General features: G+C 45.0%; 1 non-coding gene across 1 annotated transcript; it reads right to left on the bottom strand.

Moving 5' to 3' along the window:
- Positions 1-713: 713 nt before the first annotated feature.
- On the bottom strand, positions 714-795 carry Trnas-uga (transfer RNA serine (anticodon UGA)). The gene has a single exon. It is a non-coding gene; the product is annotated as a tRNA-Ser (tRNA).
- Positions 796-12,092: the final 11,297 nt, after the last annotated feature.

Here is a 12,092-nt window from a genome sequence, read left to right as displayed (position 1 = left end):
TCAAGCCTCCTGAGCTGTGGAACTTTCCCTAGCTCCCTGCTTCTTGAGTCTGCCTCCGGCTTTCAGGAGACGATGCTTCAGCAGGGAGGAAAAAACAGCTACCCGACTTCAAGGAGTGTTTCTAACTTGTTCCGAGTTTTGCACTTGGCAGTGCAGGACACCACTAATATGGTTTTCACCGCGACCCACGTCTGGGTACCGCTGCGCCTCTCTGGGCAATCAGTACCCTGGAAGAACGTGGGGCAGATCATCTGAGCCTAGGAATTTGGGATTTAACTAGGAAATACTGTGAGACCTGTACAGTCAAAAGCAGAACACACACGACGGCTACATGTGGTCCACGAAATGGACATTAACTAGCGCACATTATAAGTGGGATTATTTTTAAAAGGTTTCCCACTGCACAGCACTTCGGGGTTTTTCAGGGGAAGGGGAAGATGGCAATAATAGCTTGCCATCCTGGGAGAGTCAGTAATTCCATCGTTCTTATGTCTATTATCGAGTCTGCCCTTCGAGCTAACATCAAGATTCTAAAACTGCTTTCTCGCCTTCTATGGGAGCTTTCTTCCTACGTTATAAACTGGGAACTTGGCAGTACTGACAGGTCCTTCCTGGTCTTAGGGTACACTAGAGCATTCCGTAGATTTGCAGATACAGACGATTAAGAGTTTTGTAGTTTCTGTAAAAAGTTGAAAAACTGAAGCACCAGCTTCCGCAGCGAGCAGGGTTCGAACCTGCGCGGGGAGACCCCATTGGATTTCAAGTCCAACGCCTTAACCACTCGGCCATCGCTGCTACGGAGACAGTAGGAAGGCGGAGACACTTTAGTGTAACAACCACGGCACTTGCGCCAGGGCCGGGAGCGGGCGGGGCTTGCAACTGCTTTCGGCTTTTTGGGCTGAGGTGGCTGCGGCAATGAGTGACTGGACCTTCCGCTTGGATGAGGAGAACGAAAAAAAAAAAAAAAAGGGGGGGGGGGGTCCGTCCAGGTCCTCGATCCTTCCTTCGCTGAGTTCGGGGAGTCACAACCTAACCTGGTTTCTGGGGGCGGGCCTGACTTTTGCCCTCCCGCTTTCCCGTTGGCGCTACGAGATCGCTGTGAAACACAAGGATCGTCTCGCTGCGCGTGGTGGGCCCGCCCGCCCGGAAGTTCCTTCGCGGGCTTTCGTCCCCGCTGCCCCGTCGGCGGTCCCTCATCTTGGAGGCCGAGCGCAAGTGTGTGTGCGCGAACGTGGGGCCGCCCTCCGTGCCTTTTTGGCTTTGTGGGACCTTGTGGGCGCTCTCACACCCTGAGGGCACCCACGCTCCGTGCTCCTCTCCCGACGGCAGCGCGGCGGCTCGCGGATGGGCGCCCGTCCCCAGCGCGCATGCGCCCCGCCCACCCGTGACCGCTCCCCGCTTCCCCCCCTTTAAATTTCCCGCCGGGACGCGAAGCGCGCGTTTCTCCGGAGGAGGCCAGAAGCCGAGGGGTTGAGCGACCTCTGGATAGGTGTGTGACGTCCCCGAGTCGTTTCTCTTTCCTAACGTACGCTGTCACACCGTGTTCTGGGCGAGGGCAACCCAAGGGTGGTTATTTGGGGTACAGGAGGGGCCCCCGACTACATGGGAACGATGATTCCCGACTCTCCCAGCCATCACTTTTATCCTATGAGAGTCACTGATTTTTTTTTTTTTTTGTCACAGTTAACCTTGCTAAGAATAATAGGGTTTTCCTCATCTTGTTCTCCAACTCCACATTTGTGCCCACCTAGAATACAATCTTGCCAATTTTTCCTCTCTCTCTCTCTCTCTCTCTCTCTCTCTCTCTCTCTCTCTCTCTCTCTCTCTCTGTATCTTGACCATTCTTGTATTTTTATCTGATTAAATTAATATTTATTTTTCTGTCTCACACACTTGGTCCTGAGGAAAAGGGGACAGGCAACCCTGTCTCTTGTGACCGGCAGTGTTTGCCCTCGCTGTTGAGTGGGGCGGTTCCCAGGTCCCGGGAGGATGGAGAAGCCTTGACTTTGGCCTGGGAGCTGAGAAGTGCTTGGTGGGTGGGGAGCAGGGGAGAGACGTCTCTGTAGATAGCCTGGGGCCAGGCCCTGATGCATCAGCCTCAGGAGAGCTGGTCACGCCTGATGAAGGTGGACCATGGCCAGTGTTCTGGGACAGCACGGTCTCAAGGCGTTAGGTGCCCAGGCGGGACCTTCACATGGCCATGCTCACTGTCCTCACTGGGCTTAGATGAGGGTGCCATGTTAGCAGCGAAGGTTCTCCAGCCATCACCCACCGCGTCCACCAGCGCGGGCCTCCTTACCTCTTAAAAGATGTCTTTGCTGCCCATATTCCCCCCTTTAAGATTGCCTTTCACTTTAGATTGATAATGATGAGAATTGGTAAGGTTGAGACAGGAGGACTGAGTGCTGAAGGCCAGCCTGAGCTACATAGGGATGAGTGCTGAAGGCTAGCCCATGCTACATAGGGATGAGTGCTGATGCCAGCCTGACCTACAAAGTGAGACCCTACCTTGAAGTAATTTTTTTTCCCTAGAGATTTGTGGTTTGCTTTTATTTTTGAACAGTGGTTCCCAGCCTGTGGGTTGTAACCGCTGGGGTTGAATGACCCTTCCACAGGAGTCACATATCAAGCATCTCAAATATTTACATTATGATTCATAACAAAATTGCAGTTATGAAGTAGTCAAAATAATTTTATGGTCAGGAGTCACCACATCGTGAGGGACTGTATTAAAGGGCCACTGTTTTAGAAGGAACCAAGCTCACAGAATAGAAGATCCTATTCTAAAACTAATATGCAGTGGAGAACAATTGAGGGAATTTTCTCTGTAACGCTTAAAAAATACCAGATGCTAGAGGGATGGCTCGGTGATTAACAGCACCCGGGCTACGCTTCCTGAGGGCCTGGGTTCGATACTCACCGCCCACCTGGTGGCTCCTAACAGACAGTCTCTTCTGACCTCAGAGGGCATACCTAGTTTTCTCTGAACTTTGTGGTGCTCTTTTCAGAGGCAGACTTGAGGGGAGGGATAGAGCCTGCTAGCTGTCACATGGGCTGAATTAGCATTTCTTTTCAGACATCCTCCAAATTACAAAGAAAGGAGCAAAACTACATCCTGACCTTTTGTTAGGTTAGGACAGCCTGTCTGGAAGGTTATGAGCACTTCAGATATCGCTATGGCTTTAGAGCCTGGCTGCCATACCACATAGAAATACAGGCCTACAAGTTAGGCGGGTTATATGGGAGAGCTGGGAAAGGGGATGGGGAGAATCATGTAATTATAATCTCAGAAACAAAATACAGAGTAGTAAAAGCTCCTACAAGTTTATAGTTTCTGAATGTTAGGAATGTGTGGGTCATGTGTGGACGAGGCCCTCTCTCTGGTAAAAGATATGAGGCCATTAACTTCTTTTTTTTTTAATATTTATTTATTTATTTATTTATTTATTTATTTATTTATTATGTATACAATGTTCTGTCTGTGTGCATGCCTGCAGGACAGAAGAGGGCACCAGACCTCATTACAGATGGTTGTGAGCCACCATGTGGTTGCTGGGAACTGAACCCAGGACCTTTGGAAGAGCAGGCAGTGCTCCTAACCGCTGAGCCATCTCTCCAGCCCGAGGCCATTAACTTCTGCTCCCAATGACTGGAGAGATGACAGATGAGTCACAGAACACAGACTCAGGCAAAAGCATTAATGAAAGTGGGTCAAGGAGAAGGACAGTACTGATTACAAGAGATGGAAGTTGTTCCAAATCAGAGGAAGAAATAGTCACTTTTATCAGGGTACTGTTCTTGACAAGTACTTTTCATTTGGTAATTTTCCACTAAGCACGAGGATGATAATTATCATTTTTTTTTTTAAAAGGAGACTTTTTGGGACTGGGAGATGGCTCAGCCATTAAGAATGTGTACTGCCCTCACAGAGGACCAGGAGTCCTTTCCCAGCACCCACGCTGGGTGGCTCAGAATGCCTTGTAATTTCATCATCTGACACCCTCTCTTAGACTTTGAGGGCAGCTGCACTTGTGTGTGCATTCACGTATTCACGTGCATGTGCATGCACACAACCAAACACATAATTAAAAACAACTTTATTTCTCATGTAAGATTTTTTGGTCATATTTAGATATAGATCAATGGTCAGTTCAGTTTTGGAAACTTCGAAGCATTGTCCTTGTGATAAGTATAGTAGGAAACATCTCATATGTTATTGATGAGGGAAGAGACATTTTACGTTCATAGAGTATTAATTAAAAATCAATCTGTTTTTTTTTTTCTCTCCTTGAGGTTCTTCGTCTACTTCATTCTCCCCTTACTTTCCCTTCAAATTTAACTAGGGAGTGAGGTTTTAGTTCCTTTATCTTATATAGTGGTTCAAGTTGATGCAGTAGTGTTGACTCTACTTACCTTTGAACTTTATAGAAATCGCTTTTATTTATTTATTTATTTGGTTTTTCGAGACAGGTTTTTCTGTCTGTTCTGGAGCTCCCTCTGTACACCAGGCTGACCTCAAACTCATGAAGATCTGGCTTCCTCTGCCTCCCAAGTGCTGGGATTTAAAGGCATGTATCACCATGCCCAACTATAAATCTCTTAACGTTTGATTCAATGGGGAGAAGATTGAAGGTATAGGTGCTTGGTCTAAGATGGATTGAGAAACCAGTAGTGAACATCATGTTGACCTGGAACTGCTTACATCTGGAAGATATAAATGCTATGAGCATATTAAACAAGAAGGGGCCAAATAGTAAAAGTAGGAACTGGCTGTGGTAGCCTGTGCCGTGGTGATCCCAGCACTCAGGAGATCGAGAGAAGAGTATCAGAGTTCAAGGTCAGAAACACAAGCAAAGTAATGGTAGGGCTGGAGAGATGGCTCAGTGGTTCAGCTCACTGGCTGGTTGTGCAGAGGACCCAGGTTTGATTTCCAATACCTACACGGTAGTTCTCAACATCTGGAACTCCAATTCCTGTAACAGGTCTTTCTTTGCACCACCAGTTCCTGATTAATGACACTGAGACTTTGTATTAATCATGAAAGCTTGGCCTTAGCTTAGGCTTGTTCCCAGTTAGCTCTTAGAAACTTAAATTAGCCTGTTTATATTAATCTACGTCTGCCACACGGTTTGTTACCCCACCTCAGCACCATATGTCCAGCTTACCCCACATCAGGCTGGCTAACGTCCTGCCTCAGATTTTTTTCCCCAGAGTTTCTATCTCTTCCTGGAAGTCCTGCCTATTTTCTCCTGCCTAGCTATTGGTCATTTAGCTCTTTATTAAACCAATCAGAGGGTGCCTTAGGCAGGTGAGGAAGGACAGAGACACATCTTCACACAGTGTACAAAAAGATTATCCCCCAAAATGCCAGGGAATCCGTTACTCTCTTTTGACCTTTGTGGGCACCAGGTGTGTACACCATGCACATACATAAAATAAATCTCAAAGAAAAGGTAGAAAAATGGAATGGTCACCAAAATAATAAAAGTGAAAATTTACAGTGTTGACATATATCCCTTTTGGTTATATTTACGTGGCAAGACATAGTTGGCTTCAGTTGTCAGTCACCTGGGAAGAGGAACCTCCAATGAGGAGCTGTAGCCATCAGATTGGGCTGTGAGCATGTCTGTTGGGGCATTTTCTTAACTGCTAGTTGATGGAGGAGGGCCCCACCACTGTGAACAACAATATTCTTAGGCAGGTGGGCCTGGGCTGTATAAAAAAGGTAGTTGTGGGTGAGTCTGTGAGCAAGCCAGTAGGTAGTATTCTTTTGTTGTTGTTTCTGCTTCAAGCTCCTGCCTTGAGTTCCCACCTTGGCTCTCCTTATGATGACTATAAGCTGTAAGTTGAAATAAACCCTTTCCTCCCCTAAGGGAGGGGGGAGTTTTTGTGTTTTGAGGCAGGGTCTCCTGTAGCCCAGTCTGGCCTTCAGTACACTATGTAGCTGAGGACAACCTTGAATTGTTAATCCTCCTGGCTCCACCTTCCAAGTGTTGGGACAATAGGTATTTGCCACCATGCCTAGTTTTCATATTTTTACTGCAACACTGGCTAACGAATTTAGAGTGGTAGTGAGCATAATAAAGGGTTCTTAATTTAGGGGTAGACTCAGATCACATTCCTCTGCATGAGTGGGGAACAGGAACCAAATCCAGCAGCTGAGAGAGAGGGAGAGAGCATGCGTGCAAGCTCAGTCTTTTATGGCTGCATTTATAGTGTAAGAGACCACACCCAAGTGGGCTGGTATCTTAAAGACTATTGGCTGAAGGAGTTCCCATAGCAGAATGCATACTTTTAAAATTTGTTTTCATTATTTTTAGTAGACTATTTACATTGATGTTTTCATCCTGTAAGCCAATGGTTCTCAACCTATGGGTCACAATCTTTTTGACGTCACATATCAGATATTTACATTATGATTCATAACATAACAAAATTAGAGTTATGGAGTTGCAACGAGAATAATTTTATGTTTGGGGCCACCAGAACATGAGGGACGGTGTTAAAGGATCACAGCCTTAGAAAGGTTGAGAGCCATTGCACATAAGAAGTTAAATTTATTGTTTTTGGAAGATGGGTTTATTCAGCCCAGTATACTCTTGAACTTACAATTCTCCTGCCTCAGCTTCTGGAGTGCTAGGATTATAAGTATGATCAGCCCAAGAAGATAATCTTTGTCAGAGGGATTTTCAAACATACATCAAAATAACAATGGTAATCAGTCAAAGAAGGTTCAAGAGTGCATTTCTGGAAGCCACTGGGACTGGGAACTGGACTGTGGGTTAGGATACTATGAGCATATCTTCTCATGGCTGTGGGTCAGGACACATGAACAGATCTTCTCATGACTGGGTTAGGACACCATGAAAAGGCTTTCTCATGACTGTGGGTTAGGACACATGAACAGGCCTTCTCATGGCTGTGGTTAGGACACCATGAACAGGCCTTTTCATGACTGTGGTCAGGACACCATGAACAGGCCTTCTCATGACTGTGGTCAGGACACCATGAACAGGCCTTCTCATGACTGTGGGTTAGGACATTGTGGTATGAGCAAGAGGCTCGCTTGAGTTTCTCTGAATTTTCTCCCTGAATGCTGCCCTCTGCTGCCTTTCTTAAGCAGTTCCCAGAGCTGCTGATGGGGTATTCAGAGAGTCTCTTCTCAGATCCAGGCTGGTCCTATTTACTCGGTATTATTACCAATGACCAATGATCTCACTTTTTGGTTATGCTTTTCAAAATAAGTCTGTTTTCTTACTTTGTTAGGTTACGTGAGACCCTTTCAGTGGTTAATTTTAGGCTTCATGAGGAGCCCTTTGACTCAGCCTTTTTTCTTTATACTTCTAGTTGTGTCATCTGCTGGAAGGCATTAGGATGTCATTTACCTTAGGAATATTAGGGAGATATTCTTTCTCCTTTCCACTGACTCATCAGCGGGATGCACACTCGTTAGGGCTCAGCCTTGGGTCTCCGAGACTTTCCGATTAAGAGCACAGGTGACTGGCCTAAGCTTCAGGGTCCCTTTTGAGGGGACCTGGCTTATTGTGGAAGCTGAGCACCAGAATGTTGGTTGTCCTCTTAGCCTTTTTAAGTTCCTTGGCTTTGGTCTTCAAGCTCTGGCTATTGAAAGTGGCAGAGGAATCTCTGAGTTCAAGTTCAGCTTGGTCTACAGAGCGAGTTCAATAATAGCCAGGGCTACACAGAGAAAAAAAACCAAACCAAAACAAAAAAAAAAAGATTTATTTATTTTTATTTTATGAATCTAAGTGTTTTGCCTGTATGTACATGTGTACCATGTATATATCTGGTTAAGATTAGGTTTAGAGGGTTAGGGTTAGAGTTATGATGAGGGTTACAGGTTTGGAGTTGGGTTAGGGTTAGGGTTAGGGCTAGGGTTAGGGTTCAGTGGAGCAGGGAGGGAAATGAGAAAGGGCATTGGGTATTTGTGTAAAGAAACCAAAATACATTACATATGTATATTAATACATCAAAGAATATAGGTCTGAAAAGATACTTATATAACATACTTTATTTTTTCAAATTCTTTTTAAAAATAATTTTTAAGAGATTTATTTAGTGTATATGGTGCTCTATCTGTGTGTATGCCTGCATGCCTGAAGAGGGCATCGGATCCCATTATAGATGACTGTGAGCCTGCATGTGGTTGTTGGGAATTGAAGTCAGGACCTCTGGAAGAGCTGCAATGTTCTTAACCACTGAGTCATCGCTTCGGCTAATTTTTTAGTAGTGAAATATTTCATTATTTGCATGTCCCTGTTAGCTTTAACTGCCAACTTGACACAACCTAGATTAACTGGAAACAGAATCTGAAGGGAATATCTAGATAATATTAAGAAGAGGGTAGGCATGTCTGTGGGCATGATTGTCTTGATTGCCAATTTATTTAGGAGGGTCCAGCCCACTGTTGATGGTGCCATTCTCTAGGTAGGTGTTCCTGTCCTGAAAACCAGCTAGGCATGAACCTCCTTACCAGCCAGCTAACAACTAATATGGTTCCTGTTGCACTTCTTTGGTTATGAAGTAAGTTTCTTGGTCAAAGATAATGCTATGTGGAATAGCTAATAAGCCTCACTTTGACCTGGACCAGCAGGTCATTCTTCAGTGGTAGGTTTCTGAGAAGAAGGACAAGGGGCTAAGAAATAATGAAGAAGACAGGAAAGTTTGGGAACAGGAAGTCTTTCATAAGTGAATGAATGGGCTCATGCTGAACAAATTTATTAAGATGTACAGTATCTTATATACAGTTTGCCCATTTTCAAGCTATTTTTTTTTTAAAGACAGGGTCTCGTGTACCCCAGCTGGATTTTGAATGTTTCATCATTGATTACCATAACTCAAAATTATGTCGTTTCCTTTGTTTCTTTCTGCCATTGTGGTTATTTCAATAGTTGCACTGAAGTCCATTGAATTGATGTATTTACTACCTTCCATTTTCCTAGTTTTTTTAATCTCCTATTCTTTGTACTTCAACCTTTATTACAAATACAGATTCATATTTCGTTCCCTTTTGGTTTAGTACGTGTACTGTTTCTCAGACTCAAGATATGTTAACTCTTTGCAGAACATTCACATCAGGATCTCTGAGATTAGTGTGTATGTGTGTATGTGCACGCACATGCATGCAAGGGTGGGCGTGTTAAGTCTGCAGTTCCACACCTTGCCCCACATCTTCTGTATGAGAGTATCTGGGGGTGGTGGCACCCTAGTGATAAGTGGTCAGGTGTGGTGATTGCCTTTAATCCTTGTACTCTGGTTAAAAAAAAAAGTATTTGATTTTGGAGATGGAGGTGTATCTCAGTTGGTAGAGTGCTTACCAAGTGTGGTAGCTTGAATAAAAATGTCCCCTACTGGGAATTGCTGTTTTAGGAGGTATGGCCTTGTTGGAGGAAGTGTGTCACTGGGGGTGGGCTTTGTGGTTTTGAATGCTCAAGTCAGGCACAGTCTCTCTCTCTGTTTCTGAACTCTTGGCTCCTTCTCCAGCACCACATCTGCCTTCATACTGCCATGCTTCCTGCCATGATGATAATGGAATAACCCTCCGTACCTGTAAGCCAGCTGAATGAAGTGTTTCCCTCTATAAGAGTTGCCATGGTCATGGTGTCTCTTCAGAGAAATTGAAGCCCTAACTAAGCCCATGCTTGTAGCCATGAGTTCAACCCCCAGCCACACATAAACAGATCCCAGTATTTGGAGGGGAAGACGTGAGGATCAGAAGTCCAAGGTCATCTTCAACTACACAGGAGTCTGAGGGATGAGATCTACAATAGATCTTGTCTCAAAGGAAAAAAGCATTTAGTTTTAAAAGGATTTACCTAGCTGTTGCTAAGTTGCTGTATAGATAAATTTTCCGAGTTGACATTAATAGCAGAAACATTATAGCATCTCTGTGCATACAGTCCTGGATTTCTTATGCTATCATGATTTTAAACCTTTGGCAACAAGCAAGATGTAGTATCTTCATTATTTCAATTAGTTATTCAACTTGTGTTAATTAAAAAAATTATTCTTTTTTATGTTCAATGGTGTTTTACTGGTATGTATTTCTGTGGGAGGGTGTCAAAATCCTGGAACTGGAGTTACAGACAGGTGTGAGCTGTCATGTGTGTGCTGGGATTTGAACCAGGTCCTCTGGAACAGCAGGCAGTATTTTTAACCACTGAGCCATCTCTCCAAACCCCATGCTATTATCTTTTTCTATAACAGGCAATCTTTTTCATACTATTTCCCTTTTCTGGGAAAGAGTTGGACTTAGTAAGAAAAGCTTTGAATATATATTTAAGCACAGGCCTAGGATAGAGGCACTCGAGGAAAGGCCAGGATACGCCATGGGTGGGCGTGGGTGGAAGGGAAAATGCCACACAATGAATTGTCTTAGCCGTAGCCCACTGTATGATTTTTGGTGGCTTCTGAAGTTATATTGCTCAAAGGGTTTCTATGAAACATTGTTCTTGGACTGTAGTGATGGCTCAGTGGGTAAGAGCACTTGTCACTCTTACAGAGAACCCAGGTTCAAGTCCCAGCACCCACATGGCAGCTCACAAGACTGTGAGTCCAGTCCCAGGAGGTCTGGTGCCACCTTGTGCCCTCTGTGGGCACCTGCACAAAGATGGTGCGCAAACATCTATACACACGGAAAAAACAATAAAACCAGTGCAGAAACATTATTCTTTTATTTTAGGAAATGAGATCATAGGATGGTTTCCGAGGAGCACCAGCAGGAGTATAGGCTGATAAGAGACAAAACATAGGTCAGGATGAAGAAACCATGGCAAGGTTTGACTGTAAGCGAGGTTTATAATCTCAGGAAAATACGGGGTTAGCACTGGGAAAAAAATAAGATTAAATGTAAGACTTTGGCCTTAAGCAGGACACTATTGTTTTTAACATTCTTATTTGAAATATGCCTATCAGAAAGGGATATTATACTAAGTAGTGGCTCAGTCAATACAGTGCTTGCCAAGCAAGCATGAGAACCTGATTTGGGGTCTTCAGTACATACATAAAGTCAGGGTCACCAACGTGCGACTATAACCCCAGCATTGGGGAAGTCGCTGGGGCCTTCTGCCCAGCCCGTCTAGAGACCTGGTGAGCCTCAGGTTCGGTACAAGACCCCATCTCAAAATATAGGATGGGCAGCAGGAGAGGAAGACGCCTGCCCAGTGTTGGCCCCCGACCGCCACATGTACCTTCATACAGGCACACACAGACTGACACGTACACCTGGTGAAAACAGATGAATAAATAAAAAACCCTGAATTTGAAAAAAAGGTGGGGGTCATCTTTGTGTAGGCATTTTACATAGAGACTCTTGTTAGTCATTTCTGCGTTCTTGGTGCCCAGTGGGTGAGAGACTAGGAAGACTTGGTAAGGGACTGTCCTTTCCCATCCTGGGTACCCGAGTTTCCCCTGTCATTCTACTCTACCTCTGAGACTTTCATCCCTTAATCTTAAGGATTGATGCAGCTGAATATCATTTTCTGAAAACTTTTTACTGCTGAGCAGGGACATAGACTCTTTCTATCCGGGGATCAAGAGTCCTGACCTGCCTGCTCTAAGGAGATAAGAGCTTTGAACTTGGAGATCAGAGGGTTATCACACGATGCTTGTTTGTCGATACTCAGGGTATCAAAGCACACAAATAAACCCGCCAGGTTCACCAGGCCTCTCGCTCCCCAAAGTACTTAAGCAGATGAGCGGCAGCCTGGGAGGAGCAGAGGCAAAGCTGAACTGCCTAGAGGAAACAGACCTGTCAAATGACTGGACAAGGCTCAGCCCCCCTGAGCCACCCCAACCCTTTGAGCTGCCTGCACTCCATGACGCGACACACGTACATGTGATACCCACGCAAACAAGAGGAAGACCTCAGAAACTGTTTGATTTGTGTGTATGTGTGTGCTGTCTGTGTGCTAGTATGCATGTGTGTGGGTGACCGCAGAGGTCCCCTGGGACTGGAGTTACAGATGGTTGTGAGTCACCCATGTGGGTGCTGGAAATGTAATCCTCTGTAAGAGCGGCCAGTGCTTTTCACTTCCAAGCCATCTCTTCAGCTCCAAGTGTTAATATTCTCATAT

The sequence above is a fragment of the Alexandromys fortis genome, unplaced genomic scaffold, assembly GCF_014885135.2.
Source record: "Alexandromys fortis isolate MF-2015 unplaced genomic scaffold, M_Fortis_MF-2015_v1.1 scaffold_9, whole genome shotgun sequence".
Taxonomy (NCBI): Eukaryota; Metazoa; Chordata; class Mammalia; order Rodentia; family Cricetidae; genus Alexandromys; species Alexandromys fortis.
Note: the sequence above shows the minus strand (reverse complement) of the source record. Positions and strands in the feature narration are given on the sequence as shown.